The sequence below is a fragment of the Bos javanicus genome, chromosome 13 (assembly GCF_032452875.1).
Source record: "Bos javanicus breed banteng chromosome 13, ARS-OSU_banteng_1.0, whole genome shotgun sequence".
NCBI classification, from domain to species: Eukaryota; Metazoa; Chordata; class Mammalia; order Artiodactyla; family Bovidae; genus Bos; species Bos javanicus.
This window is the reverse complement of record NC_083880.1, coordinates 34,583,753-34,611,079: the sequence shown is the minus strand read 5'-3', so window position 1 is coordinate 34,611,079 and position 27,327 is coordinate 34,583,753. Positions and strand designations below refer to the sequence as shown.

The window sequence follows — 27,327 nt, the reverse complement described above, 5'->3', positions numbered from 1 at the left end:
GAGCCATGAAGTGCTGGGAGGAACCAGCTTCACGAAGATCCAGGAGAGGATGCTCAGGCATCAGGACTGGCAAGTGTAACTTCTTGGAACAGAACGGCCCTAGTGGCCAGAGCACAGGAAGGGGCAGAGAGGAGGGAGAAGGGAGACTGGGCCAATGTCCTGGATGAGTATGGGCAGAGCTGCAGCCATTAGGCAAGGAAGTGATGTGATGTGACTCGTGTGCAAATGACCCTTCTGGCTAAAAAGCCCGTCTGTCCAGGTTTGCCAGGACAGTACTGGTTTCTGCTTCTTTCCTGGCATAATTCGTCATAGTGCCTCCTTTTGTTTTAAAAAGAGTCCTAGTTTATGACATCACACGATTCCCCTTGACTCTGGCTACAGGGAGGAGGCATGGACACGGCCATGGTGGAAGCTGAGGGGTCCACTGGAAATGAATACAATGAAGATGAGCCATGGGGAATGCAGTGCTGGACAGGGTGGTGGCTGGGGAGCTGGGGGACCTACACCCCTGGAATGTGTGGTAAAGATGGAGCCAGGAACAAGACGCGGGGGCAGGAAAGAGGAATCAGGGACTCCGCAATCATGAGTCGCCCTCTCACCCCTATCATCCCATCTCATAAATTCCATCTCGAGAGACTCTCAAGTCTGGTTGTTTTGCTCCCGTTCTCACACCCATCCTGTGGATTCAAGAGCCCCCTTGTACTCCCACGAGCACTTGACATCGTCCCTCTTGACGGCGACACAACCTCAGGTCCTGCAGCATATGTCAAGAGCAGAGCCTACCTCATATGGGTCAGAATGGCCATCAATAACATGTCTACAAATAACAATGCTAGAGAGGGTGTGGGCAAAAGGGAACCCTCCTACACTGCTGGTGGGAACGTAAGCTGGTGCAGCCACTATGGAGAACAACATGGAGGTTCCTTAAAAAACTAAAAATCGAGCTGTCATACGATTCTGCAGTCCCATTCCATTCCCGGGCATATATCCAGACAACACTATAATTCAAAAAGATATACACAACCCTAAGTTCATTGCACAATTTCTCACAATAGCCAAGACATGGAAACAACCTAAATGTCCATCAACAGGTGAATGGATAAAGATATGGTACATATTAATATATACAATGGAATCCTACTCAGCCATAAAAAAGAATGAACTAATGCCATCTGCAGCAACATGGATGCTACTAGAGATTATCACACTGAGTGAAGTCAAAGACGAATACGATATCACTTTTACGTAGATATTAAAAAAATGAATTTATCTATGAAACAGAAACAGACTCACAGACAGAGAACAGACTGGTGACTGCTAAAGGGGAGCAGTGAGAGGGAGGGATGGGTTGAGAGTCTGAGGTTAGCAAATGCAAACTATTATATATAAGATGGACAAACAAGGCCCTACTATATAGCACAGGGAACTATATTCAGTAACCTATGATAAACCATAATGGAAAAGAATATGAAAAAGAAAATGCATAAAACTGAATCACTCTGCTGTACAGGAAAAATTCACATTGTAAATCAACTATACCGCAATTAAAAAACACCTTGGTAATCACCACCCTCGCCACTTCCCACACAGGACACCCTATGATTCCTTCAGCACCCTTCCATCCTTTGGGTCGGTGAGGCCATCTGCCCAAGGTTCCCTACCATTTCTGCTAACTCAGATTTCCCCGCCTTTTATGGAACTTATACGGCACCCCCTCAGTGGGGCCCTCCAGCCAGCTGTCCTCTCCCTTCTTTGAATACCCAAGACCCTCGAATTTCTCTTTCAAGACCCTTACATAGTGCATCTTATAAATCAGTTGTGTATTTCTCTTCAGTCCTCAACTAATTTGTAAATTTTTGAGGGAAAGAGTGATGTTTTCCCATCTTCCATCCTGCAGAAAGCTTGGCACATCACAGATAGCTCCTCATGGTGTTGGGTGTGGCAGGCTGTATGAACAGCCACTGCTGTGGTTGGTTGGACCCTGGCACATGCAGCCCTTGATGCACAATGAAGCCAACCACGTATGAAACTCCTCATGGGCTCCTCCCTCTGACTCATGAGGGGCAGAGGGGCCCAGGCTTGGCCCCAGTTTTAGGTCCAGAGTCTGACCCTTTGACTGAAGTCCCTGATGTACTAGCTGTGTGCTCTGGGCAACTCACTGAACCTCTCTATTGTCTTGGGTTTCTTATCTGCAAAGCATAGGCAGTAACAGCACCTGACCAGGGATGCTGGGAAGATCCCACAAGATAAAGCAGGTAAGATGCTTAGCAGAGAGTCCGGTATGTAGGACATACTCCTTATCAGCCACGTGACTGATGGTGTTGAGCCCTGGAGAAGGTCACGACTGCAGACACTGATGAGCTGTGATCATTTTATTACGTATTTTACTTTTTTTTTTTTTAACTGGGAACACTCAAGACCGGAGGGATGAATGGGGCCTGCCGTAGGAGTGTAAAAGGGCACCCCTCCTTTGAAGAGCGATTTACCAAGAACCTTGAACCACCAGTCATTTCCCATCTGGGGAGTCTAGATTCTGGAAGTTCACAGAAATACAGAAAAAGCTTACTCTGAAAATGTTAACCCCAGAATTATGAATAACAGCAGAAAACTGGAATTGAACAAATATTATCTAAGGAAATACTTAAGAAAATTCTGGTGTGATATCAAGCAAAGTATATGCAGTAACAAAGAGCATATTTACAAAGATCTCTGAATAACTGAGGGAAATGTTTAAGGGTAAGAAAAGCAGACTACACAAACTGTTGACCAAGTGAACACGTGTGTGTGTGTGTGAACACGTGTGTGTGTGTTAGTCAATCAGTCATGTCCGACTCTTTGCAACCCCATGGACTGTAGCCTGCCAGGCTCCTCTGTCCATGAGGTTCTCCAAGCAAGAATACTGGAGTGGGTTGCCATTCCCTTCTCCAGAGGATCTTTTCAACCCAGGGGTCGAACTCAGGTCTCCTGCACTGCAGGCAGATTCATAATTATGTAAAAAAGCATGTGCATGAAGAAGTGTGTATAATATGGTGGTGCTGGTTTAGTCGCTAAGTCATGTCCAACTCTTTGCAACCCCAGGGACTGTAGCCCATCAGGCTCCTCTGTCCATGGGCTTTTCCAGGCAAGAATACTGGAGTGGTTGCCATTTCCCTCTCCAGGGGATCTTCCCAACTCAGGGATCAACCCCAGGTCTCCTACATTGCAGTCCGATTCTTTACTAAGACACCATAGCAAACTGTTAATACTGGGTTACCTCCAAGTGATGAGATAATGAACAGTTTTCATTTTCCTTTTCCGACAGTTTCTAAAATGAGAATATACTGTTTTTCAAATCAGAAAGAAAAATTGTGCTATTTTTAAAGATGTGTGATGCTTGCTGGGTGCCTGTGCCTGTGCCAGTGCTGCCAGCAGGGACACCCCAGCCATGGCTCCTGAATCCGGCTCATTCGTCTTCTGAACCTCAACGATGTCCCCTGAGAGACGGTGACGTGGATCTTCACCTGTCTGAAGGCAGGGGGCCAGGTCAAGCATGATCTGAGAGGCTTTTCCAGCCCTGATGGCGTGGCAGAGGCCGCCATGGTGAGATCCTTTCTTTTCTCAGTGAGATGGGTGGTTAGGACCAGGCTGACCAGAGTGACAAGGAGGGTAGAGCCCATGTGCCTCTCCACATCACCATGCCAAGTAGGTAATGGCAGAGGACCACTTGGGGCTGCAGCTGCCCAAGCAGGCAGGAATTTCAGGAAGAGGAGGGAGCTGGCTGTTCTTTCCTCTCCTGGGGCAGTGGCCCTGCCAGCCCTCCTTCACCTCAAGGCCCCCACTGCTGGCCTCAGGGTTTCTCAGGGATGTCTGTGGTCCCCAGGACCTAAGACACCTGAGGTGCCCAGGGCCCTGCAAGGAGAACCAGATGTCCTTCCTGCCCAGCTTCTCCCCTGGGAACTGGAGGAAGACCACAGCTTCTGTTCTGAAAACTCAAGTCTGGGGACTCAGGAGCTGGAGTGGGAATACGGAACTCGCTCTGGCGGTTTCTCCCTGGAAACGGCAGCCCAGGAACTGACTTTTCATCATGGGACCCTGCATGGGGCTGAAGTGAGGAATGTTCTTCCCAAGTTGTAGGTCGGCCTGGGACGAGCCGGGAATCACACTGGGCGGATGCAAGCACAGATCAATTCATCCGACGGCCCAGAAGGTGCCTATGGATCCACTGGCCCATGTCACACTGATACCCCACTGTTCACTGGCTATGAGAGGGGGAGAATTCCTTAATCGCTCTAAGGGCCAGTTTCCCCATTTATACAATAAGAACCCCAATGGCCCCCACCCCACAGGGACACCCTGAGGATTAGATGAGAAAACATGTGGAAAATGCTTTCTTTGGTGCCTGGCGCAGAGCAAGGGCTCAAGAAGGGGCTAATTCTTTTATGAAGCTCTTCCTGGACTCAGCATCACTGCGGGCAGGGAGTGGGATTCCAGAGATTAAAGCACATTCCTGCTTCCCTGGTGAGGGAGGACCCTCCCCAGGAAACAGTTAAACAGCTAAGCAGTGGGTGATTCAGTGCAAAAACACTGGGAGGCAGCAAGGCTATTTATAATAGCGTTGGGCTGGAGGCGGCCATCCGCCCAGTCGTCCTGCAATGACTAAGCAAAGCCTGGAACCTTGCGACCTGCTGGGCGCTGAGGAGTCGCTGGAGATGCCCGGCGAGCCGCTGATGTCCATACAAGGAGAGGGGCCTCCAGAAAAATCATTTCCTAAGGAGGTCACAAGATGGCGTGTGCATACCACTTGCCGTGATGGGTAAACAGACGCCAAGTCCCCCATGGAGGTCAAGAGGGACTTGGAGGGGTAGAAGCAGTCTAAAGTGTGATGTTCATCAGGTACCTTTTTCTCCCAACTACTTAGGTCTGGGGTGTTCTGAACGGTAATGGGGCACGCAGGACCATCAGGGGAGTTGGGGGAGGGAGGGGGAGGCTGAGAAAGGGTTCACAGAGAGGAGGGAGGTTCAACAGATGTGGACACATCTGTGGGTTTAAATATAGGAGCAGAGTTGCCCTAAGGGCACAGCTTGGCTGCCCCTCCCCCACCAGTCTCTTTGGCCAAAGAAAGTGAGTCAAGAGCTCTGATGGGCAGTAGGAAAAGTGGGCAGGGGACAGCCCTGGGTAGCCACCCTTCTCCACGGGGGCCAAGCTGTTTGTGTGCAGAGCTTTACAGCTTGTCTACACCAGCTGGTGGACTCACCACCACATTCTCCCCGAGTCCAGCCCTGATACCTCCACAAGGTGGGGGAATAGGGGCCTAATGTGGGAGGGGTTCCTGATGGGCTGTGTCTCAAGAAGAGGGGCCCCTTCCAGGGCTGGAAAGTTTAATTCATGAAGATGCCTGCTGCTGCTGCTGCTAAGTTGCGTCAGTCGTGTCCGACTCTGTGCAATCCCATAGACAGCAGCCCACCAGGCTCTGCTGTCCCTGGGATTCTCCAGGCAAGAACACTGGAGTGGGTTGCCATTTCCTTCTCCAATGCATGAAAGTGAAAAGGGAAAGTGAAATTGCTCGGTCGTGTCCGACTCTTCGCGACCCCATGGACTGTAGCCCACCAGGCTCCTCCATTCATGGGATTTTCCAGGCAAGAGTACTGGAATGGGGTGACATCGCCTTCTCCAATGAAGATGCCTATGAGCCTCCAAATAGGGTCCCAGAGACACCAGAAGAGCTTGGAAGTAGCTGAGGAAAATTCCCCTCCGTCCTGCCAGACCAGCGAAGGCTGCAAACCATGAACAGGGTTTCTGTGGCCTGTCTGGGCTCTCAGCTCCCTAGTTTAAGTTTATGGGTAAGTCAGCCGACTGTGGCATGGGTCTGGCCAGCCTCCAGGGATCAGCTCTTGGGTCTGGTTTCTGTCCCCAGCCTGAACCTGGAGGCATACAGAACAGACACTGGGGTCCACCAGATGTGTGTCTGGATCCTGCCTCTGACGCTTAACTGTGACCTTGAGCAAGTTTTCAAATGTGTGTGAGCCTCAGGTTACTCATCTGTAAAATGGGGGCTAGTTATGCCTCCCAGCGGTATCTGAGGCTTGGCCATAATGTGGATAAGATTCCCCAGATGAGAAACTCAATGAGTGCTGAGTATCAGCCTCTTCCTGCTGCTGCACGTGCCTGTGATGGAAGAGACCCCACGTTTGTGAGACAGTCACACACCAGAGACACACACCGGAAGCATGAACAGGCCTCCTCCCCACCCCACACCCCACCCCTGCTCCTGTGTCCTCAGCTGCTTGGGTTTGGGGGTCTCCTGACCCTGCTGCCCTGGTTGGAGGTGGTTCTAGCATCAGAGATGAGTGCCCCCTGCCAGCAGGTAAGGGTGGTGCTCAGGGCAGGTTGGGAGACAGGCAGCAGCTGCTGCAGAAGCTTGAAGTGAAGTGAAAGTCACTCAGTAGTGTCCAACTCTTTGCGACCCCATGGAATACAGTCCATGGAACTCTCCAGGCCAGAATACTGGAGAGGGTAGCTATTTCCTTCTCTGGGGGATCTTCCCAACCTAGGGATCGAACCCAGGTCTCCCACATTGCAGGTGGCTTCTTTACCAGCTGAGCGATCAGGGAAGCCCACTGTGGAATCTTAGCTGCAGAAGGTTCTAGAATTCCCAGGGAGTGCCCCTACCCTACTCCAGGGTGGACCAGCCCCCTGTATATAAGAAGAAATAGGCGTTTCCTTGTCCCTGGCTCCTGATTCAGAGCCTCTCAAAGCCTTGGAATCTCTGGCGATAGGGGGATAGGAGTCTCTTTTGTCCTATTCTTTGGTCTTTGGGAACATCTCTTGGAATTTCCTGGGTGACAAGAGAACTTTTTGTCCTAATGGGATAAATCCTGGTGGGCCCCTAGATAACTCAAATTGGAGGAAGTTGCCAGAGACCAAACCACGATTAGAAGCTAGGAACTTTCAGCCGCAAACCCCAGCCTCTGGGGAGGAGAGAGGGACTGGGGACTGAGTTACTGATCAATCATGTCTACATGATGAAGGCTCCATAAAAATCCCAGTGGCACGGAGTTCAGGTTGGTGGACACATCCATGTGCCAGGAGGGTGGTACACCCCAAGAGCACCCTTCCGGCCTTGCCCTGCATATCTCCCCATCTGGATGTTCATACGTATCCTTTGTGACATCCCTTATAATAAACTGGTAAATGTAAGCACAGTGTGCTCCTGAGTTCTGGGAGATATTCTAGCAAATTATCAAGGGAATCCCTGACTTAGAGTCAGTCGGTCAACAGTAGGGGATGCCCAGGACCTGTAACTGGCATCTGAAGTGGGGGCAGCCTTGGGAAAAACAGCCCATAACCTGGAGTTTTGCCCTCATTCTGGGTCATTAGTGTCAGAGTTGAGCTGAAGTGCTCAACAACCAAATGTGCTGGGAGACTCAGAGAACTGGTTCTGGCATTGGAAGTCACCCCACTATCTCAACTTTCAAAGTGACAGGGAGACCCTCCCCCCATCATAGTGAGGGAAACATCAGGAGGACAGTCTCATGAATGCCCCAGGGAGGGGCCTTTGAGAAGCTCCTGAAGGCATGCAGAGAGACCTCCATCCCACATCAGAAGAGCCAGACCCAACCAGACACAAAATGAAAAGACAACCTACAGAATGTCAGAAAATATTTGCAAACAATGTGACTGACAAGGGCTTAACTTTCAAAATATACAAACAGCTCATACAGCACAATATCAAAAAACAAACCCACTCAAAAAATGGGCAGAAGACCATGGGCAGTTTTCCAAAGACATACAGATGACCAGTAGGTACACAACAAGATGCTCAACATCACTAATTATTAGAGAAATACAAACCAAAACTGCAATGAGGTACCACCTCACACCAGTCAGAATGACCATCATTAAAAACTCAACATTCAAACACTAAGATGGCATTTGATCCCATCACTTCATGGCAAACAGATAGGGGGAAAGTGGAAAAAGTGACAGGTTTTCTTTTCTTGGGCTCCAAAACCACTGTAGATGGTAACTGCAACCAGGAAATTAAAACATGCTTGCTCCGTGAAAGAAAAGTTATGACAAACCTAGACGGCATGTTAAAAAGCAGAGACACCATTCTACCTACGAAGGTCCCTGTAGTGAAAGTTACGCTTTTTCCAGTAGGGATTCCCTTGTGGCTCAGGCGGTAAAGCGTCTGCCTGCGATAAGAGACCGGGTTAAATCCCTGGGTCAGGAAGATCCCCTGGAGAAGGAAATGGCAACCCCCTCCATACTCTTGCCTGGAAAATTCCATGGACGGAGGGGACTGGCAGGCTACAGTCCATGGGGTGGCAAAGAGTTGGACACGACTGAGCGATTTCACTTTCCAGTAGTCATGTAAGGATGTGGCAGACCATAAACAAGGTTGAGTGCTGAAAATTGATGCTTTCAAATCATGGTGCTGGAGAAGACTCTTGAGAGTCCCCTGGACAGCAAGGAGACCTAACCAGTCAATCCGAAAGGAAATTAACCCTCAATATTCACTGGAAGGACTGTTGCTGAAGCTGAAGCTCCAGGACTTACGTCACCTGGTGCAAAGAGCTGACTCACTGGAAAGGACCCTGATGTTGGCAAAGATTGAGGGCAAGAGGAAAAAGGGGTGACAGAGGATGAGGTGATTGGCATCACAGACACAATGGACATGAGTCTGAGCAAACTCCAGGAGATAGTGAAGGACAGGGAAGCCTGGTGTGCTACAGTCCATGGGGTCGCAAAGAGTTGGACACGATTGAACAACAAAAAAGTCTACAGATGGTAGATGCTTTAGAGGGTGTGGAGAAAAGGAAACCCTCCTACACTGTTGGTGGGAATATAAATCGGTGCAGCCACTATGGAAAAAAGTATGGAGGGTCCTTAAAAAATTAAAGTCACTATATGATCCAGCAATCCAACTCCTGGTATATATCCAGAAAAGAAAAAAACACACATTTGAAAAGATACGTACTGTTAGCTGTGGATGCGTTGTATATGGCCTTTCTTATGTTGACGTAGGTTTTCTCTATGCCCACTTTCTCAAGTGTTTTAATCATAAAGTGGTATTGGATTTTGTCAAAAGCTTTTTCTGAGTCTACTGAGATAATCATATGGTTCTTATTCTTCACTGTGTTAATGTGGTGTATTATACTGACTGATAAATCCTACTTAGAATGGTGCATGATCCTTTTAAGGTGTCATTAGATTTGGTTTGCTAGTATCTTGTTGAGGAATTTTGTGACTATGTCCATCAGTGATACTGGCCTGTAATCTTCTTTTTTGTGGTATCTTTGTCTGGTGTTGGTATCAGGGTGATAGTAACCTCAGAGAATGAGCTTTGGAGTGTTCTTCCTCTGCAAATTTTCGTATGAGTTTGAGAAGGATGGGTATTACACCTCTTCACTGAAAGTTTGATAGAATTCCCCTATGAAGCCATCTGGTCCTAGACTTTTGTTTGTTGGAAATTTTAAAATCACAGTTACGATTTCAGTACTTGTGATTGGTCTGTTCATATTTTCTATTCCTTCCTGGTTCATCCCTGGAAGATTGTGCCTTTCCAAGAATTTGTGCATTTCTTCCAAGTTGTCCATTTTATTGGCATATAGTTGCTTGTAGTAGTCTTTTACGATCCTTCATATTTCTGTGGAGTCAACTATAACTTCTCCTTTTTCATTTCTAATTTTATTGATTTGAGCCCTCTCCCTTTTTTTTTCTTAATGAGTCTGGCTAAGGGTTTGTCAATTTTGTTTATCTTTTCAAAGAGCCAGCTTTTAGATTCATTGATCTTTTCTGTTATTTTCTTCACCTCTATTTCATTTATTTCTGCTCTGATCATTAAATTTTCTTTTCCTGTACTAACTTTGAGTTTTGTTTGTTCTTTCTCTAGTTGCTTTAGGTGTAAACTTAGGTTGTTTATTTGAGAATTTTGTAAAATGTTTCCTGAGGTAAGGTTGTATTGCTATAAACTTCCCTCCTAGAACTGCTTTCCTTGTGCCTAAAGGTTTTAGACTGTCACATCTTCATTTTCATTTGTCTCCAGGTATTTATTTCTGCTTTGATATCTTTGGTGATGCACTGGTTGTTTAGTAACATGTTATTTAGCCTTCACATATTTGTGTTTATCACAGTTTTTCTTTGTAGTTGATTTTCTAATCTCATAGCACTGTGTTTGGTAAAGGTGCTTGACATGATTTCAATTTTCTTAAATTTAATGAGGTTTGCTCTATGGCCCAGCATGTGATCTATCCTAGACAATGTTCCATGTGCATTTGAAAAGAATGTGTATTCTGCTCCTTTCAGATAGAATGTTCTATAAATATCAATATAAGACAACCAAGAGCTAACATCATATTCAACAATGAAAAGCTGAAAGCATTTCCTCTAAGATCAGGAACAAGGATGTTCACTAGTGTCACTTTTATTCAACATACTTTTGGAAATCCTAGACACAGCAATAAGAGAAGAAAAAGAATCCAAATTGGAAAGGAAGAAGTAAAAATGTCACTGTCTGCAGATGACATGATACTATACACAGAAAATCTTAAAGATGCTACCAGAAAACTACTTGAGCTCATCACTGAATTCAGTAAGGTTGCATGATACAAAATTAATACACAGAAATCTCCTGCGCTTCTACACACTAACAATGAAAGACTGGAAACAGGAATTAAGGAAACAATCCCATCTCCCATCATATCAAAAATAATAAAATACCTAGGAATAAATCTACCTAAGGAGGCAAATGACCTGCACTCTGAAAACTGTAAGACACTGATGAAATAAATTAAAGATGACACAAACAGATAGAAAGATATGCTGTGCTCTTGGACTGGAGAAATAAATGTTGTCAAAATGACTATACTATCCAAGTCAATCTACAGATCCAATACTATCTCTATCAAATTATCAATGGCATTTTTCATAGAACTAGAATAAAAAGCTATTAAATTTGTATGGAAACACAGAAGACCTCAAATAGCCAAAGCAATCCTGAGAAAGAAAAATGGAGCAGGAGGACTCAGGCTCCCTGATATCAGACTATACTACAAAGCCACAGTAATCAAAACAGTATGGTACTGGCACAAAAAACAGAAATACAGACCAATGGAACAGGACAGAAAGCCCAGAGATAAACCCACACACCTGTGGTCAAGTAATCTACAACAAAGGAGGCAAGAATATACAATGGAGAAAAGACAGTCTCTTCAATAAGTGGTGCTGGGAAAACCAGACACCTACATGTGAAAGAATGAAACAATATACACAGAAATAAACTCAAAATGGGTTAAAGACCTAAAGGTAATACCAGAAACTATAAAATTCTTAGAGGAAAATGTAGGCAGAACTCTCTTTGACATAAATTGAAGCAGTTATCTTTTTGAATCCACCTCCCAGAGTAATAGTGAAGGACAGGGAAGCCTGGTGTGCTGTGGTCCATGAGATCACAAAGAGTCAGACATGACTGAGCAACTGAACAACAACCCAGAGTAATGAAAATAAACAAATAGGATCTAATTAAACTTAAAAGTGTTTCACAGCAAAGGAGACCATAAACAAAATGAAAAGACAACCCACAGAATAGAGAACGTATTCGCAAATAAAGCAATCAACAGGGATTAATCTCCAAGATATACAAATATCTCATGCAGCTCAGTATCAAAAAACAAAGATGGGTGAAAGATCTAAGTAGAATTTCTCCAAAGAAGACATACCCTAAGGCCAAAAAAAAAAAAAAACATGAAAATATGCTCAACATCACTAATTATTAGAGAAATACAAATGGAAGCTACAAAGAAGTATCTCCTCACATTGGTCAGAACAGCCCTCACCAAAACATCTACAAATAATAAATGTGAAGAAAGGGTGTGGATAAAAGGGAACCCTCATGCACTATTGGTGGCAATGTAGATTAGTACAACCATTACGTAGACAAGTATGGAAGTTCCTTAAAAAACTAAAAACAGCACTAACATACAATCCAGCAATCCCATTCCTGGGCATATGTTCAGAGAAAAACTGTAATTCAAGAAGATACATGCACCCCCTATGTTCATAGCAGCACTATTCACAATACTCAAGACACAGACTCTTAAATGTCCACTTAGATCGACAGAGGAATGGATAAAGAAGATATGGTGTATATATATACACAATGGAATCCTACTCAACCATAAAGAATAAACAATGCCATTTACAGCAACATGTGCCTAAAGATGATCATCCTAAGGGAAGCAAATCAGACAAAGACAAATATATGGTATCACCTACATGTGGAGTCTAAAAAAAAAAATGATAGATGAACTTGTTTATAAAACAGAAACGGACTCACAGACATATAGAAAACATAGTTACCAAAAGGGGAAGGAGGGGAGGAATAAATTAGGAGTTTGGGGTTAACATATACACACTATCAACAAGGATTTACTGTATAGCACAGGAAACTGTATTCAATATCTTGTAACAACCCAGAACAGAAAAGAATCTTAAAAGTGTGTGTGTGTGTATATACATATATACACAAAAAACTGAAACTCACAACTGAAACTAACAAAACATTGTAAATCATATATATACATAAAACTGAAATTCATACCTGAAACTAACACAATATTGTAAATCAATCATATTTTAAAAATAAACAAAATCGGAAGAAACAAGCCCATCTTTCCCTTGGAGCCAGGCTCACTAGGGCATTTCAGGGAGTCTGAGAAGTGAGAATGCTTCTCAATTGTTTTCCTAAAACTTTACTTCCTAATTCATCAATATTTCTTGTTCTAAAGATTCTAGATTATGTGAATGGTATGCTATTATTTCATGTTTTCAAAGGAGATATTACCTTTCATCTCATTTTTTCTTTTTTCTCCAACTTTTTATTTTATATTGGAGTGCTGTTGACTAACAATGACTAACAATGTTGTGTTTCAGGTGTACAACAAAGTGATTCAGTTATACATACACATGTTATCTATTCTTTTTCCAATTCTTTTCCCAATTAGGTTGTTACAGAATATTGAGAACAGTTCCCTGTGCTATACAGTAGGTCCTTGTTGGTTATTTTAAATATAGCAGTGTGTACATGTCAATCCCCAAATCCCTAACTATCCCCTCCCCCACCCTTACCCTCTGGCAATTGTAAGATTGTTCTCTAAGTTTATAAGTCTGTTTCTTTAACACCATTTTGAACATAGTCTTTCAAGAGGAGTTCTAGTTTCTTCTTGGCTTTTTCAAGAGATGCCAGCAAGATTCCAGCATCTCAGAGCTTGTCACTCTGAGCAGCCACCCTGGCACCTGATGCAACCATTAAGGAAAGGATACAAGGGACAAAAAACAAGCAGAGATCTTCAAGCCCAGCACTGCCCCGTATCTTCTCTAGTCTCCTCCCTGTGCACCCATCTCAAAGCCTTTCCCCATTTGACATCCCCTCCAATTATCTCAGATACCTCAAACCCAAACTGTCCAAAAGCAAGCTCATGGTTTCCTCCCAGCCCCAGATGCCAACACCCACTGACCCCCACCCCTAAAGTTCCACATAAGTGAATGGCATCCACCTCCATTATTGAAGTGACACAACCAGAAAACTGTCATCCTTATCATTTCCTTCATCCTCACCACCCACACCAACCCATCAGCCAGTGCCGACCATTTCACCTCCGAAGTATCTCTACACCTACTCACTGTGCACCACCTCCTTGGTGGCCATGACAGTCCAGGCTGCCTTTATCTCTCGCCAGTCAACCACGGTGGCTGCCTCTTAGGATCTAGTCAGATTCTCTTCCAATCTGATGCCCCACGCCACATCTACAATGATCTTTTCAAAATGCATGGCTGCAATCAGCTCTCCCTAGGGCTGCAATCAGCCCTCCAAGGGCTCCTAGGGTCTTAAGACAAAACCCAGTTCTCTAAAGGGAGCCTACTACACTGTTGGTAGGAATATGAACTGGTACAGGCACTATGGAGAACAGTATTGGAGGTACCTCAAAACAAAGAGAGCTACCATATGATTCAGCAATCCTACTCCTGGGCATATATCTGGACAAAACTATAATTAGAAGACACACACCCCTATGTTCATAGAAGCACTATTTACAACAGGCAAGATGTGAAAATAACTTAAATATCTATTGTCAGATGAATGGATAAAGATGTGAAACATGTACACAATGGAATATTCAGTTCAGTTCAGTCGCTCAGTCGTGTCCGACTCTTTGGGACCCCATGAATCGCAGCACGCCAGGCCTCCCTATCCATCACCAACTCCCGGAGTTTACTCAAACTCATGTCCATTGAGTCAGTGATACCATCCAGCCATCTCATCCTCTGTCGTCCCCTTCTCCTCCTGCCCCCAATCCCTCCCAGCATCAGGGTCTTTTCAAATGAGTCAACTTTTCACATGAAGTGGCCAAAGTATTGGAGTTTCAGCTTCAGCATCAGTCCTTCCAATGAACACCTAGGACTAATCTCCTTTAGGATGGACTGGTTGGATCTCCTTGCAGTCCAAGGGACTCTCAAGAGTCTTCTCCAACACCACAGTTCAAAAGCATCAATTCTTCGGCGCTCAGCTTTCTTCACAGTCCAACTCTCACATCCACACATGACTACTGGAAAAACCATAGCCTTGACTAGACGGACCTTTGTTGGCAAAGTAACGTCTCTGCTTTTTAAGATGCTATCTAGGTTGGTCATAGCTTTCCTTCCAAGGAGTAAGCATCTTTTAATTTCATGGCTGCAATCACCATCTGCAGTGATTTTGGAGCCCCCAAAATAAAGTCTGACACTGTTTCCACTATTTCCCCATCTATTTCCCATGAAGTGATGGGACCAGATGTCATGATCTTAGTTTTCTGAATGTTGAGCTTTACTCAGTCATAAAAAAGGAAAATAATGCCATTTGCAGCAACATGGATGCAACTAGAGATTATCACACCAAGTGAAGAAAGCAGAAAGACAGAGATCATATGATACCACTTATAAGTGGAATATGACACAAATGAACCTATCTCTGAAGCAGAAACAGACTCACAGACACAGAGAACAGATCTGTGGTTAGAGGGCGGGAGGGCAGGTAGGTGAGAGAAGGGGATAGAAGAGAGATGAATTGGAGCTTGGGGTTAGCAGATGCAAACTATGATATATAGGATGGATTAACAACAAAGTCCTACTGTATAGCACAGGGCACTATATTCAATATTGTTATAAATCAAAATGAAAAAAACATTTAAAAATGTATATATAACTGAATCAGTTGGCTAGACAGCAGAAATTAACACAATACTGTAATGAACAACACTTCAATTAAAACAATAAAAAATAATTCTCTGATAAGCCTCCCAGGACCCTAGTCAGATGCCCTTGTTCTCTGTGCTCTGCCCACCCTGACTTCTGCATCCCCTACCAGGTCTGGTGGCTCTAACACAGGCCTTTGCATATACTGTTCCCCACGTCCAGAAGGATCAAAGTCCAGCACAACTGGCCCTTCATCCAGCCATCCCATGCATGGCCTCCGGGTCTCTGTTCAAGGATCCTTTCACTGAAAACGTTCCCTGGCTGCTCAGACTAAGTGTGACATTTATAACAGACTCCCCCTTCAGTCTTATTCTTTTCCTTCCCCAGAATATGCATCTCAGTTTACAACTTCCAATCAGTCATGTGACTGCTGGATTGACTTCTCTGATCACTACTGTATCCCAGCCCCTTTTCACACTGCCCAGCAAACAGAAGGAGGTTCTTAACAGATATCAACTGAATGAATGAGTGAGTTGAGATATAGAGTCTGACTCATCTTTTGATATTCCAAGATCTATGGTCTCCCCAAAATAGGCCAAGGCCACAAGTTCTACATGTCTACAGAGATGGGCAATTACCAGAGGGATGGGGTATTGGAGCGCCAGGACGACGAACAGGCAAGTCATCACACAAACGTGCAGTTATGCAAAGCCACTCTCCAGAGGAGATGGCGCGGGTGGGGAGGGGAGTCAGGGCCAAAGGCTGTGAGCATCACCCCAATTCTCCTTGGGGAGTAAACCTCTGATTTCAGAATGGCTCCTGCAGTGGCTCTGAAGAGTGGTGAGGGTGTTGTTGGTGATCAGAGTCAGAAAGGGCCCCATGGTTATTGCTTTGGAGGAATTCTCAGGGAAAACTAAAAGAAATTCAAGTTCAGCATTGGGTCAAACCCATGTGACATTTTTTCTTGTTTCACTGCCAACAGCACCACTATTCAGAAATATAAAAATGAATCTTGAGTGCAGGAGGGCATAAGACAGTTACACATCCCCCTAAATAAGCCCCCCAGCCCACAATTCTAAGGAGCTGAGCCCCCAATACCATGAGAAGAGGAAGTGGATGTTTATTAAGACACAGAGAACAAAGTGGAGCACCTACAGCTGCCTTATGCTGGGCTGACCAGTCCTTGTGCCTCAACAAAGCAGGAGCTCACAGCCTGGACAACGGCCGGCACAAGTGGGTGAACTCTGGCCAGCACACGTGCACACAGACTGTGAAGGACAAAGTGGGTGGTGGTCTGGCTGGTCCTAGACAAGGCCGATCATGCCCACTCTCCCAGTCATGGCTTCCATCTGGGGAAACCTGAAGGTTTAGGGCTGGGTCTCATGGCACCATGATGGTAAATGAAAGGACCTCACCAACTCCAGTTCCCCAGCCCAGGCTCCTCTCTTATTGGTTCTGTGGGCACCAGACCCCCTTGAGCAGAGGGAGCATAACAGGTCTTGACTTCACTGCTCCATTTTACATGAACAGGCAACTTAATGTTACCAGGAATCTAAGCTATGTTATGGGTTTAGCTATACTATTGCTTCGCAGCCTTTTAGCTAAGATCAAGTGTGGTATCTGTTCTCAATGAAACTATGAGCCATGCTGTGTAGGGCCACCCAAAACAGACAGGTCATGGTGGAGAGTTCTAATAAAACATGGTCAACTGGAGCACAAGCTGGAATCAAGATTGCCAGGTGAAATATCAATAACCTCAGATATGCAGATGGCATCACCTTTATGGCAGAAAAAGAACTAAAGAGCCTCTTGATGAAAGTGAAAGAGGAGAGTGAAGAAGTTAGCTTAAAAGTCAACATTCAGAAAACTAAGATGATGGCATCTGGTCCCATCACTTCATGGGAAATAGATGTAGTGACAGTGACAGGGAGTGGCAAACCACTTCGGTATTCTTGCCTTGAGAACCCCAAGAACAGTATGAAAGGCATGCTGCAGTCCATGGGGTCGGTCACAAAGAGTCTGACACAAGTGAGTGACTGAACTGAATGGGCTAAGGTGACCATCATCTTTCCAACTTATGGTGAATTTCAAACTGAAATGTACCCAGTACACATCTTACATCTTCTTTCCAAGGTGAGGTATCATACATGATATTCTTTAGAAAATTCCGTGTGTTCAACTGGCCCTGGTTCTTCCTTTTCCACTTCTCTTCAAGATGATCTGATTATAAACGGAACTGCCAAGAAGCCCCCTGACACCCCCTGGTGATAAATAGAACTTTACTGTATAATAATCTTTATCGAATAATACAATAGAATATAGTATACCATACCAATTCTCACAATATTCGTAAGAATTCTGCTAGCTGGAGAATGTGCTTCAACAGTCACAGGAATTTTTTCTCTGATAACAATATAATGCATAACATATATATATAACACATAGTGATAGTGACAGTGAAGTCGCTCAGTCGTGTTCGACTCTTTGTGACCCCATGGACAGCAGCCAACCAATCTCCTCCATCCATGGGATTTTCCAGGCAAGAATACTGGAGTGGGTTGCCATTTCCTTCTCCAGGAGATCTTCCTGACCCAGGGATCGAACCCAGGTCTCCCGCATTGTAGGCAGACGCTTTACCGTCTGAGCCACCAAGGAAGGCCATATAATGCATAACATAAATATAATGATAACAAATACAGAATATTCAGAAACACGCAGAGAAGAAAACTTGACACCCATTCACTCCCACCTACAGAGATAATCGCTGTTAATATTTTGGCAATTCTTCTCCCCCACGCTAAGTAATGTACCCTTTTTTATATGAAACTGAGGTCATATGAGATACGCTTTTTTTTTTTGGTGACTCTCTGCACTGAACATCAGATCAACCACATTTCACAACACAGTTGCCATGGCTGTTTGCCCCAAAACTCACTTAGCCAACCTCCTTACACTGGACATTTGGGCACACAAGGGATGATCTATTAAGTAACCCTCCACTGACTCTTCCTGAGAATAAGTTCCTGGAAGTGAAACGGCTGGGTCAGAGCACACAGGTTTGGATACTTGTGGCCAAACTTTCTTTCCCAAGTTTACTGTGTACCTTCCCGAGTAGCGTGTATGGCCGGCCGTCTGTGTTCCCCAGACCAGTGACTGGTGGTTTCTTCTTGGCTTTTCCATTTTAAATGCAATGTGCTGTGTTGAATACAGCAAAATTCATCTCTGGAATTCATCTCCATCCTGGGGAACCTAGATACACAAAAGACAGCACTTCTGAAATGACCAAGGAAACATGAGACATGCCTAAATGTGAACTGAAAGCTGAAACAGGTTTTGCAAACTAAATGATTAAACGATGCTATTTTTCTGATGAAGTATGAATGAAAACTTTGGGCCTGGCCCTGCCCACCTGTTTAAAATAATCTATTAGTGACAATGTTTCCATGGCTTGTCACTCTGTCCACCCAGTTGTTGGTGGCCTAGACTCTAGAGGGATATCATCCAAGCTTTACATCTCCCAGTGCTCATTCTGGGTCCGCCAGTCTTGCAGCTCTGCCTGGCTTCCCCAAGCTGGAGAAGAAGGTACCCATCTCAGGCCTTCTGGGCAGAGCAGGGTAGACTCTGCCATGTGTCAAGGTGAAGCTCCCTTCTGGCCATGTCTGCCGCCTCCACAGACTGACTTGCTGGATACAGGAAGACACCGGTGACTCATCTTCCTCTGGAAGGCGGGCAGGACCATGGCATTCTCTGAAGGTGAAGGTGCCTCATTTAAAATTCACCAAAAATCCCCAGCGTCTCCAACAGCTCCTTCCGTCTGGGAAGTGGTACAAGATTTGTCACGTTTGGCGACTCACCTTTGGCCACAGCAAGTTCCAGCTCGGGAATTTAATCATCGTATTGAACAACTAATTTCTAAATTGGGCTTGTGATCAAGACTGTTTTATAGGAATATTAATTGTTTGAAGTGTACAGCCAGAAAATACACGACAACCTAGATTTTATGGCTCGTTCTAGATGATGGTGACACATTACTGAGACATGCATCTGCTCCCTAACAACATAAATTGGATGTTGTTTATAATAATGCAGCTGGAGCAGTAACACTTTATCATAAGAGCTGCTGCCCCCATGGAAAATCATTACTCAGCGTACACTTGATAAATTGGTCATCATTCCTGGGCAGAAGAGGTGATGGGACCTGTTTTATTTACGGCAATATGCTATCTTATTAGGCTGATTTTTTTTTCTTATCAGAATGATTATGTTACTTCTTGTGTGCTACTCAGAGAATTTTATCAATGTCTTGAATCTTATGGGCATTAATGCTGGAAGCAGGAGTAACCATTCTTAATCTCAGGATTATTTTTAGGGGAGAACCTGGGAAAGAGATTTTCACTGACAGATTTAATCTCTTACTTCCCAAATGGAAAAACAAAGAAGAAATGATGATGATGACAAGTAAATTTGTTCCCCCAAAGTTGGCCAGGGCACAACAGGTGAGCCACACTGACTGGATCTGCTCTTTATTTTTTTGCCCTTTAAACATAAGATGACAGTGGTTGACTGTGGTTCAGTAGATGGTGTGAGGCTGGGCCTGCCATGCTCCTAGACTTGTGTCCCCAAGGGAGCCTGGCCACTTCTCCCCGGTGACTAAGAGAGAACAGAGTTGTGCTGTGCCCACCATGCTGCTACCACAAGGCAAACTGCCCCAGACCCTGGTCACCAGTGCCCTGGGCCAGCGGCATATGTGTACCAGTCCAGTGACAGGGGCTCAATGTCCTTGCACATGGCAGCTGGGCCAGGCACTGGCTGTGAGTGGCCACTACTCACTAGGTTGCAGGCTCCCTGGAGCCCCTAAGACTCTTCCCAGCTTCTAGCAGCTTCAAAGTTTTCGCACAACAGTCTCTCCTGACTCACCAGTGTCGTGCACATCGGATTCATCTTTGGGGGCTGACTGAGTCTCAGAGGTGAGCCTGTGGGAGGCAGGGGTGCAGATGGGGTTACAGACAAAGAACCATAATCATGTTTGCACAGGGTCTGGCCATTTTTGAATGCTTTTACAAACGCTGTCTCAAGGTGATTTGACCAGGGATTTGAGTCTGTTGTTTCGTCACTCCATCGTCTCTCTTTGTGACCCAGGACTGTACTCCACCAGGCTCCTCTGTCCATGGGATTTTCCAGGCAAGAATATGGAGTGGGTTGTCATTTCCTTCTCCAGAGGATCTTTCTGACCCAGGTATCGAACTGGTGTCTCCTGCACTGGCAGGCAGGTTCTTTACCACTGAGCCACCAGGGAAGCCTGGGTATTTAAGTGGGGGCTGGGAGATCCAGCTCCACTGCACCCTCAGGCTGGCTCACTCCTAGCAGCTCCAATAGCCCACGTCTTCTGGAAAGTAGGGTTCATGCTAGCCCCACGCAAGTGGGCTTCCATGAGGATCCAGGGGGGTAACCCACACAAGCACATGCCGATGCTGGCAGTTACTGTGCACTGTCCCCCCTTCAGAGAATGAACAACTGCAGGGGAGCAGACACAGCAGGATGTGAAGGGCACTGACCTTCCATCTGCTTCCGCTTGGGTCATCCCAGGTGATTTTTCACAACCCTCCTCTTTCACGGGTGAGGAGACACAGGCTGGGTTCTCAGTGGTCATCACTGTTCAGGGTGGACGCTCCCCTGCTGGGGGGGGGTGCGGGGGGCTGCCCTGTTCCCCAGGGGGAGGTTCAGTAGGGGCCCTGGCCTCCACCCAGCAGAGTCCAGAGGTACTCTCCCAAGTGTGACAACCAAGAAATCTTCGATGCTGTCAAATGTACTCTGGAGGGGACGTTACCCCAAAGTTGAGACTCCCTGAAGCAGAGTAACTTGTCGAAGGCTGATAAGAACAGAGCCAGGGCCAGAGTCTAGTCTTAGAGGCACAGGGGTTCATTAAAACAGAGTTGAGATGAGGTTCCAATCACATGGGGACAGATGGATACAGAGTCTTCAAGGCAACTGGAACAGAGGGAAGGCCCTGTGAGGAATGGCCACTGAGGTAACCAGAGCAAAGGCCTAGAGGGAGCCCACACAGGTGACAGAGGGGCTACAGAGGGAGGGGACACCACAAAGGCCTCAGCGAGCCCCCAGAGGAGGTTGGACCTGGGAAGAAGTCAGGCCCAGGAGCCAGGTGGGGCAGGTCCCTGCGGGTTGGAGCTGGAGGGGCCTGCAGGCCCGGCCAGAGTGAGGACATAGACCTGGAACAACAGGCCCCCATGACCTACAGGAGGGCCTTCTCCAGCGATGGCCTCATCCTGACAACTGCCCTGTCACTGCTGACCATAGACAAGCTGGATCATGAGAGAAAGGAGCTACATACACAAACATGGGTATAGAGGTGGGCCTGGCTCCTGCAGGTGGTCAGCAACCCTGAGCCTCACTCTGCTCAGAGATGGCAGCGGCTGACGTGGTGCTCTGCTCAGAGTTGACACCAACCAGTCACCTGTCCCCAGCCCCCCACGGACAGCAAGCCAGGGGCTTGTGACAGGCCTGTCTCTGTCTCAGGTTGGAGGGGGGCAGGGTCTCACAGAGGTATCTACTTTCCTCGCCATCTGGGGAGTCAGGATTTCCTGCGCCAAGTGACAAATGCTCACGCCTCTCACACTCCTACTCCTCAGGAAATCCGGCCCAAGAGGCAACCGAAAAAAAAAAAAAAAACCCTGTGTGGGTCATCAGTCTATTTTTATTCTGCATGGCCTGCCTCCACCGCTGTCCACCAGACAGAACTTCAACCAGACGGGTGTTCAGGAAGATGCTAGAAATGTCTAGCCTGCAGATGCCGATGGGCTGTTAACAGAGGTCAGGCTGTGGAGACAGGCAGCCTGCTGGGAGGTCCCAGGCTGAACGACTTTAGAGAGAAATTGGTGACCAGGCCCGTGGGCTGTAAGATCACAGGCCTTTTTACTTTGTAGTGTCTCGGTAGAGCAGGGCTTTCTCCCCCAGAGTGACACAGCGCTCCCTGACTCATTCAGAGAATCACTCTCACATTTACTCAGAAAGTTGTATGGCTGCTAGGAGCGGGGCTCCAGGTCCCACACTGGATCTTAGGGCGAAGAAGAAGAAAACTGACCTAGAACGATCGAGCCCACTGGAGCATCGTGGGAAGCTGTGCCCTGTGTTATGGGCAGATGGCCCACCTCAGCGACAATGATCTAAACTTACAAACACACACACACACGGCTGCTGGCTCAGCTCAAGGAAGCAGATGTCCCCAGTTAAGCATGACTAGCTGGACCAATTCTGTCCTCCTTTCCCAACACTGGTAATTGCAGGAGCCAAGACAGATGCCTGTTAGCCCTGGACTGGCTTCCCTGGTATAAGCCCCGCCAGCCACCCCTCCAGAGGCCTCTCAGGAGGTGCCATGGAGCCCAGCCGCCGGCAGAGGGGGCCCCAGGCTACCGGGAACCAGGGCTGCAGCAAAGAAAGCAGTGGGTAAAGTACAGAGCTGCCTAGAGCACGCCAGGGATGAGGCTGATCAGAAAACTATTTGGCTCCGTCCCCACTTGCCAACTGACAGAGGCTTGTGTCCACGATGAAGTCACAGACAATGGAGAGTGTCTGGCAGTGAATAGAGAGGACAAAACCAGAGGAAGGAAACTACAGGCTGAGAGGGCATGGGGCCAGGCATACCAGCAATGCCAAGGCCCACGGAGCTCAAGTCGGCCTTTGGGAGCCCCTGCTGGGGTCTCGTCATTGTATTGGGTTGCCCGCTGGTCATCCTGCGCTGGAATCATGTACTGAGGAAGGGGGGCAGGGGAAGGGGTCCAGGTGCGGTGGCCAGGCAGCTGATGGGCACCCCCCACGACTTCACCCAGGCTCGGTGATGGCCTGCTGCAGTGAGGGAGCTAGAGCCACTTGGCCGCTGCAGGGGGACCGTGGAGGCAAGGCTGAGACCTCCCGCTCCAGGGAGCAGTCTTTCAATGGCTGAGAGCCTCTGAGACGTGACAGTTTGAGAAAATGCAATGTGACCGCAGCACAGCGCCTGTACTATCCAGCCCTGGAGAGCAGCCTGCAACTTACCCTTGAGTCTGGAGCCGGCACCCAGAGGAACAGCAGGACAAGAAGTGATGTGATAGATTCCACTGAGCAAGACACCTGCCCATCCGCTCACCAAACAGTAAAGCAGCCCAACCCAGCAGGGGCCCTGCCTGGACAGAAAACAGCCACCAGCAGCCCTGAACACAGGACACCTATGAGGAAGGGGGCCTGGCACACCCAGCTTTGTGTCCCCTCCTTCCAGAGGGTCTGGGGGTCTGCACTTTCCTCAGCAGCAGAGGGTGATGTCTGGCAACCTGTAGTCACAACATGCCCAGGTCTGGTTTTGCCAGGTGGATCTGGAGCCTCCACTACTGTAGAGCACAAATTAGCTGCCTTGGTCAAGTTCCCACCCCTGCAGGATGGCACCCAGTCACCACAGGCCAGGCCCTTTTCACCCTAAGTAACATGTAGATAATAATCACTTATTCACCCATTGTAGAAATAAACCGAGGCCCATAAGGAATCAGAGCTCAGGCAGCAGTCTGATTTGAAATTCAATATTCTCTACCTCTCCCCTCTGTCACCTATCAGAGCTGCTGTGGGAGGAGCCCTGCAGGCTTACCTTGTAGCCTTCTGGGCCTCATGACGTGGGCACCATCTTTCTTGCTGGCATTTAGGTGCTGTGGGCGCTCCCACAGGCCCCATCTCCAGGCCTCCCCAGGGACCAGTCCCCTCCCTGCAGCCGTGGGCCTGTCTCTTTCATCTGTTTCCAAGCCGGCCTGAGTGCAATTTCCCACCTGCTTCTCCACTGCCTTATATATCATCCGGGCTATTTAAATAAATCTGGGCTGTCTCTTGGGGTGTTTATAAGCAAATGAAAGCCAGGTCTACGGGAAAGCGTATTAGTTATCCTCATGTCTTTATCATATCTACCCCTTTAAAGACCGTTTTGCCATTTGCTCTCTGTGCCTCCCAGGACATAATTGCAAAAATCATCCTCCTCTTTTCTCTTTCTCCTGCTCCTCAGAACCCAGGGGGCTCCTGTCGTGCAGGAAACCAGTCTATAAACCCTTGAGAGCGCACGGTTCCTGGGGAACTTGCCCTTCACAGGATATAAGACCGTGCAACTAGGACAAACGGTACCATTGCAAGAAGGAGGATGGCACGGAGCCCTGTCCTGAGGCCCGACTGTCACAGAACCTATAACATTCTGGAAGCCTCCGTTGTGGGCCCACTGGCAATGCCCGCCCACCGTCCTCTCTTCTCCCTGCTGGGCGTGCAGACACTGCTGGCCTCCCTGCTTCCTTGCCCCCAGCCTGCAGCCAGAAGATGGGGTTTCTTCCCCTGCCTTCTCCTCAGTCTAGTCTCCCGAGGACTGCCTTCCCTCAGAACGTGGGTGCTGATCCCCCAAGATTCCAAATACCAGTTTATAAAAGGCCCCACGCTTGTGAGAAAACATCCCTGCCCCCAAGTCCACAAGCCAGTACCCTACCGGGGCCTCAGCTGTTTCCTCTCAAACCCTAGGCACCTCACCGTCCTCCCCTGGGGCTCTGGAGGGAGGCTTGCAGGGTCTTGCGGCTAGTCCCACAGCCGAGGTGCTATTAAACAGGAGATCTCTGAGCTCCCGAGCTGAGGCAGGGGTCCCCAGGGGAGAAGTGGGCTGGCGAGGAGAGGGGCAGAGAGGGGAGAATTGTGTTTCCGATTTGTGCAGCCTCTAGGCCTCTGGGTGCCAAACACTGGCAACCCACTGGAAAATACCAAGGTTACTGACATCTCTGTGACTTCACCACGAACCCGACACATACGTACCTGGTGGGGCTATTCGCAGGGAAACTTCCCGTGATAGTACAACTGGAGAAGACTTTGAACACACAGTAAGAAACTATGGCCTGGCTCCTCCGCCACACCAGGACCCGGATGAGGCGTTCTCTCGTGTGCGCATGTGCAGGGTGACCACGTGACTGACGGATGCTGGTGTTGATTGGCTGGATGGAAACAGAGTGTGGTCCGCGTGGAGCTCGGCGTTGCCTCAGCTGCTGGACCTGACTGTCCTTTCGTAGTCTGGCTACCAGTTGGCTCCTGTGGTTGAGCCTCTGAAGACGGACACGAGAAACATGCAGCCCGTAGTGAGGGGGAAGTTAGAAGTTGACTTGTTTTCTGGCCTCTGCTAACACCTCTGGCCGGGCCCCTGCCGCACCCACCGCCTCCCTGCGTCCAATTGAAGGAGGACACTTAGCTTACTGGGGACCTGAAGGTGCCCCCATGAGGTAGGGGAGTGTCACCTCTCCAGTCCTAGATTCCCACGTTTGTTTTATTTCATTACTTCAGGAGAGGGTGATGAGGGTCGGGGTTTTGTTTTCCAAAACCCAAAGACAAAAAGGTGTCGTGTGGGGCTGTAATACGGGGACCCCAGCAGGCCCTCCAGGAACAATAAACAAGGGCCGTTTGAGCTCCTTTTCCTTTGTCCGAGCTGCTGGGTTCGCTTGAAACAATTTGTTGCCCAAATTGGCCTCCTCGCCCACACACGCTCCCCCACTTCCTTGAAAGACATAGAGGAAAGGTTTAAAAAAAAAAAAAAACTTGGAAAAATTAGTGCTTTGGGTCCAGGAAATCCCAACTCCTGGAACCAATGGGTTAATGTGGAGGCCACTGATAAGTCCCAGCTGTTGCAGCCGTTCCAGCTGGAGGCTGTGGAATTGGGGCTGGAACGGGCAAAAGGATCGAGTCTCCTGCTCTTTTAATTTTTGTTCCTGCTTCCCCATGGGCCGATGCTAAACTTCCGTTAGCTCCCTGCCTCAGCTTGGCCTGGCTCGCGTAAAGTTATGTTCCAAACAAAAAAGTGGGAGAACATTTCGTGTGAAGAAGGTGTGGGGCAGAGGGAGTTGGCCCCCATCTGATGGAGAGCGAGTTTCCACTTTGGGCTGGGCCAGGCCTGACGCCCCAGGCTTGTACAGAATGAATCACAGCTGTGCGGTTGCTGGTTGGTCCCTCCCCTCCCACCACCCGGGCATCCGGGAAGCAGGCAGAGGGGAACAGGTGGGCTGAGGCCAGCTGCAGACTCTGCCCCCACACCCCCACCACCGAGCGCCTAGCCACATCCAAGAGCAAACATCGGAAGAAGAGACATCGTGGAGTATTCCAAGGTGCTGAGACCCAACCAGGCTTCAGAGTCCCTCCTGTCATTAATTTCTTAGCCTCAGGCCAGACCCAGCATGGACCAGCTTAAGTTTTTGCAAGGAGGGGCAGACCCTGGTGTCAGCCCAGCCTACTTCTTTAAGGCTCTCTCTGGGCATGCCATTCTTCTTAAGTTGGAATGCCACTTTATATAAAATAGATAAGCAATAAGGATTTACTGTATGGCACAGAGAATTATATTCAATATCTTATAATCTGTAATGAACAATCGATATGTATAACTGAATCACTTTGTTGTACACCTGAAACTAACACAATATTGTAAATCAACTATAGTTTCAATTTAAAAAAATATTGGGTGGGGTGAGAGGGAGGTCCAAGAGGGAGGGGGCATATGTATACATGTGGCTGATTCACTTCATTGTACACTAGAAGCTAACTTAACATTGTAAAGCAATCATACCCCAATTAAAAAAAAAAAGTGTCGAAGGTCCCTTTCAGGTTGGGGGACCAGACCCTTTCTTGCTATTGATAAGGCTAAATCTGACTGTGATTATTTTTCAGGGCTTTTCTCAGAAATTTTTAGAGATAAATGTTGGATTTAGTGTTCTGTTGAGTCTTTACTGAGTGGTTATTTTCAAATAATTAGAAATTGACCAAACATAATTCCCACAGTTCTGAGCTCATGGTTTATAAACACTGTGTACAAACATTACGAACATCACAAACAGTGTTCATAGGTGTTTATTTGATTTTGGGGTGAGGGGGGTTGTCAATTCCTTCCTGTAGCCATCCAGAGGTCGACATGGTCCTGAAAAAAAGGCACTTTGGTTTAATATTCAGGTAGAGGGGCAGGGTTCCCTAAGGCAGGCCATTATGTATGAATAGTATCCTTTGAGTGAACAAATGCAGCTCTGAATTGGTCACTCAGAAGCCACTGTGTAGCAGGAAGGGCTAAGAGTTTCCAACTTGATC

General features: G+C 47.3%; 2 long non-coding RNA genes across 2 annotated transcripts in view; one reads left to right on the top strand and one right to left on the bottom strand.

Moving 5' to 3' along the window:
- LOC133259132 (uncharacterized) overlaps window positions 1-25,114 on the bottom strand; it is a 51,236-nt gene extending 26,122 nt beyond the window's left edge. Inside the window, exons 1-2 of the long non-coding RNA XR_009740275.1 lie at window positions 25,027-25,114; window positions 18,314-18,459 (exon numbers count right to left, since the gene is read on the bottom strand). This is a non-coding gene — a long non-coding RNA (uncharacterized LOC133259132). The remainder of the gene's footprint in view (window positions 1-18,313; window positions 18,460-25,026) is intronic.
- LOC133259131 (uncharacterized) lies at window positions 4,244-26,962 on the top strand. The gene is made up of 2 exons (XR_009740274.1): window positions 4,244-4,872; window positions 24,245-26,962. It is a non-coding gene; the product is annotated as an uncharacterized LOC133259131 (long non-coding RNA).
- Window positions 26,963-27,327: the final 365 nt, after the last annotated feature.